General features: G+C 42.0%; 1 long non-coding RNA gene across 1 annotated transcript; it reads left to right on the forward strand.

Moving 5' to 3' along the window:
* Positions 1 to 219: 219 nt before the first annotated feature.
* On the forward strand, positions 220 to 3,676 carry LOC123439915. The gene is made up of 2 exons (XR_006630215.1): positions 220 to 369; positions 1,307 to 3,676. It is a non-coding gene; the product is annotated as an uncharacterized LOC123439915 (long non-coding RNA).
* Positions 3,677 to 4,949: the final 1,273 nt, after the last annotated feature.

Below are 4,949 nucleotides of genomic sequence, written 5' to 3' on the forward strand. Positions count from 1 at the left end.
TCCACAGATCAAGGTGCCTCCTCACTCCCATCCCTCCTCTCCCTACGATTCATTTCGTTCTCCTCACGCCATGTTCCTCTTTTTATGTTCGTGCTGCAGGCATATCCACTGGATCCATGCACTCAGTGATTCCCGAGGAGAACGCGTCCACGGCGGAGGAAGACCGGCGGAACATGCGCGGGCTTGTCCGGCGGGAGGCGGAGGAAGACCTCCTCGAGGAGCTCGTCTGGCAGCGACGGTGCCGTCGTCGATGGCGGCGGCAGCGGTGCCATTGAGGCTAGGGTTTCTGGTGGTGTGGGGGATTCATCGGAGGAGAAAGGAGCCTCGCTCACGGATTCTTCTCGGTTCAACCAGCGAACGCTCCGACAGGTGCGGCCACAGCGGCAGTGAGAGTGGGTTGCTCCTGTTGTTACCCTGTTTTGTGTAGGTCGGCCTATTCTTCGTGGCCCAGCTTTCAGATTTTGACATGCTTCACACACTCACACTGTCACACACACATTGCAGCATAAGCATGACACGATTCTTGCACCTGCTTGCGACTTTGAGATGATTTGCCAAAATTATAGTCAACACATGGTTGTATTATAACCGATGAGTTAGGTCTACTGCCATAGGTTCGCTTTCCTAATTGCAGATGTACATGCATAAACGGCTCCATTACTATGATATAGTAATAGTTTGAGTGAGATGACAAATATTTTATCATGGTTAAATTCGATGTTCCTTGCATAACAGCTATGCTCATCTTCTTGACGTCATCGGTTACACAAACAAAAAAAATTGTTACTCCGATATGGATACATCATGTGTCATATACCAGTAAAAAGTGTATCTCTAAGTAAGTATATTTGCCCAAAGTATACATGTGCAGTTATCATGCAGTTGATGCAAAATGTTAGATAAATAAAAACATTGCTGGCTTACTTACCTATTGACTTGCTTTCTTGCTTTGTGCCACAACATTTCAGTGCAACCTACTGAGTTATATTTGACTTGCTGCTACTACTATGGTTTGCTGGTAATTAGGAGTATTTGTATTATTCAGTGCCAAAATGTAAGTAGGAGTATTTGTATTATTAAGTACTAGTATCCAATGTGAAGAAATTATACTCAGTGTTGGTCTACTACTATGGTTTGCTGGTAATTAAAGATCTATCTAGGTACTTTCTGCGTGGGTCATGCATGCTCTGTACTTTCTTTGTTAGTATTACCAAATCCATTATTCATAACAGCCCCCTCGTAGGCAACTTATGCCTTTTTTGTAGTACTACACACTCATTTACACATGTTTGATGTTTCCATCCAGGGACCCGAAAGAGCACACAAGAAAAAGCGCTCGCCCAATCAAACAACACAGGTCTATATTGTAGGTTTCTCTCGTGATGATGGCATCGCCTCTACTGTGTCCGCCAATATTTCAATCGCATGTGTAGGAGGAGAAGGCTTGATGCGCCGTCGCACTGACTCTAGCGCCCATGGATCCGGCTACCTGCTCATCTGAGGCAAGCACCAAGGCTTCGTAATTTAACTTAGTATGATTGATAACGTAAGGATGTTTCTCTCTTTGTAGTATTTAGAATAGTTGTCAGCTAGCTATCACTATCTTTGTTCGCTCTATTAGTTATATTTCTACACTGATTGGCAACTTAGTCCCCCCTAGCACAATATGTGAAATAGATCAAGCAAAGTTTCAGACTTGTCAGAAAAGAAATTATGGTAGTAAAATTTGCGCATATCATTACATTTTGTTTTCTGTTTCATATTTTGGCATCCATGAAATATTTCCGCAACATTCAGACTGGATTGTAGGGGAGAACAAACTTGTCACATTCACACTGATTATGTTATGTTGTATATAAATGCGGTCTAGATTGTAAAAACTTACGTGAATATACCTAAATGGTTGAGATGATGTTATAGAATTTAAACATTTTTACTAACCTTGAGAATGGATAGAAAATGTTATTTGTTATTTGTCAAAATAAATAAATTAGATGACTTGATTGTTTTTTCCTCAATAAATTAGATGACATGATTGTTTTACTAACGATGTGCATCCGCTGCGGCCGCCGCACCTTCCACCTGTAGAAGAGCACCTGCTCCTCGTGCGGCTACCCCGCCGCCCACATCCGCAAGTGTAAGTCCATCCCACCCCCAGATCCCGCGATTACTCTACGCATATGTGAATCAACCTTGCGAATCCGCATGTATTTCACCTCCACTTCTGGCTGCTCTCCTCTTCTGTACACTCACACATCAAGGCTCTCGCCTGTTTGAAAAAATGCCCTGAAGAAATCATGAACGAGTTAGATTCTTTCTTCTAATCCATCGCTTTGGATATTCTTGATCAACGGGATGTCTGAGCAATGTAAGTATTTTTTTAGGATGTATAAAATCTGCATGTATGATGATTATGTACAATATACGTAGCTTCCTTTAAAGAAAATATCTAGATTTGGCCCACATGTTATTACTGTTTGAATTGTTACTAGAGACGCATAATAAAATTTGAGGGAGTACTTGTTATTACTATTTGAATCTGAGGGAGTACTTGTTATTACTATTTGAATCTGAGGGAGTACTTGTTATTACTGCTTTAGGATGTATAAAATATCTATGTACAATCTGAGGGAGTACTTGTAATTACTGTTTGAATTGTTACTAGAGAAGCAGCACAAAATTTGGCCCACATGTTTCTTTATGCTCTGAATGTTTAGCAGTTTTGAACCTTTAGCTAAGCCACTTCTTTGATATTAAGTGTATTGCATGAGCACTTGTACTTGCTGATTTTAAGCATCTTCTTATCTGAAAGAAAATATCAGTAGCCCCTTGCTTTCTTTCCTTTTACAGTTTGAAAATTAGGATTACATTCAAATTTTAAACTGATACAATATGGGTAAACAATGAACAGACCTTGTCACGTGGGCAGGTTAATTAGTTTGTTTGTGTATAGTTACCAGAGCGGTATATGTTTTTGGTAGGATGTGAATGTGTAGGAGTTTGGAACCTTCAAGCTACTGTTTTGGGGTTAAGCACATGTCATGTATCAGTTTAGTGCTACTTTGGTGTCAGTCTTTGATTAGACATGGCATGCTCTGTCCAGTATTTGTTGGTTGTAAGGATTAGCTTCGCTCTGCTTTGGAATGCCTGATATTAGATGTCACGTGGTTGCAAAAATATCTTTGTCTGAGCTTTCTATGCAGATATTGCTCTACTTATTTGATTTACACACTACTTCTCTAGCATCCTAGATAATCCTAGATGTTCAGTAAACTAACAATGTTTTCTCTCTTCTATGAGATGCACTTCCTTGCATCATTCCAGAAAGCACAGGAGGAGAAGCTATTCTTACTTAGAATCTGATACTGAATCAGAAGTGACAGTGATCGTAAACACAGGAAGAGGAAGGACCGCAAAAGGCACATGAAACATGGCCACTCTGACTCTGATGGTGCCAGGAGGCGCAAGCATAGGTCAAAGAGGAGGTATTCACACTCTAGTGATGAGAGTGACAGCGATAACTACAGTAGTGAATCTAAAGAAAATATACATTGTATTGTATATGCTACTGAAATAAAATATACATTTTCTTTGCAATCAATAGATGACTATGCAGGATGACGTATTGTATTTGATGTGATTTGCTACTGAAATAAAATATACATTTTATTTGCAATCTTTTATTATGTTTTACTTATTTTTAATGGGCCTATCATGAGATATGTGTGCTTCTAGGAAAAAAAATGTTCAACCCAAACACATCAGACATTTTCAATAGTAAAATAGGTATTGGGCCAGGCCCATGTAGCTAGATTGGTGGACAGGGATCTGAAATTTATGATGATTCCATTTGGTCACTAGCAATGCCACGTCAGCTTGGCCACGTCAGATCCTATGTGGCTCACACAAATGGGTAAGGACCAAACCAAAATTTTGGTAGATAGAGACCCGCGACCAAAATTTTAGAAAGGGTCATGTTTGTTCATTCTTGACGGTCAACTGTTGATGTTGTAAATTTGGTCAAAAAAGGTCAATAAACGACAACAATGACGAATCAATGACCAATATAGGGAGTTATAATTAACTTTATTTCTTGTAGTGAACTCTCTCGCATAATATGCATGGGTAAACAGATTCCTTGCATTTTTCTGATCATTTTTCATATATAATTTATTTTGATTGGAGTTATATATTAATTTCTATGATTTTTAGAAGTTTTAAGCATTTTCGGGAATTTAATAAATCCAGAAATCAAATATTTCGTCACCTCTACGTCAGAGTGACGTCAGCAGTCAACAGGGCCAGCCCAAGTCAAACCTGACCAGCGGGACCCACGGGTCAGTGAACCATTGAGTTAACAGAGGTTATTTTCTCTTGATTTAAACATTTCTAGTTAGTTAAGCTTGCGGGACCCACTGTCACCATCTAGGGTGGGGGTAGTTAGTGGCGTCCTTAGAAACTTAATGGGCCTGCCACGTCGGCACGCTAGAGTGCGGTCGACGGCGACCATTCCATATGGCGGAGCACACCCGATCTGCGCTACTCGCATTGGGTTAGTGTGCTGAGGGCACCAGGGCGTAGCCCTCGTCCTCCCGCATCCAACAGACCAACTAGGGCCTCGGAGAATGGCCAGAGTCACTGGCTGCAACGACGGAGGCGGCGGCCGGAGCTCGGTGGTTGCACGCGTCAACGCTGGGGTGTGCTAGCGAGCAGGCTAGGGGTCCGGGAGGCATCTACGGAGCAGCAGGAACCCACCGTTGCAACTAGGTCGAGCCGAAGTGCACCAGTGCATGGAGCTTGTCGTACATGGCGAACGGTGGTGCTTGGAATTCACAAGGATGACGGCTACAACACAGAGCGAGCAGGGGAGGAGGGGGAAGAACATGGAGGGGCTCAGTGTCAATCCTATGGCGTCGAGAGCGAGCTCGGGGATGACCGGACGGAGCGAA

Source organism: Hordeum vulgare, chromosome 3H (genome assembly GCF_904849725.1).
Source record: "Hordeum vulgare subsp. vulgare chromosome 3H, MorexV3_pseudomolecules_assembly, whole genome shotgun sequence".
NCBI classification, from domain to species: Eukaryota; Viridiplantae; Streptophyta; class Magnoliopsida; order Poales; family Poaceae; genus Hordeum; species Hordeum vulgare.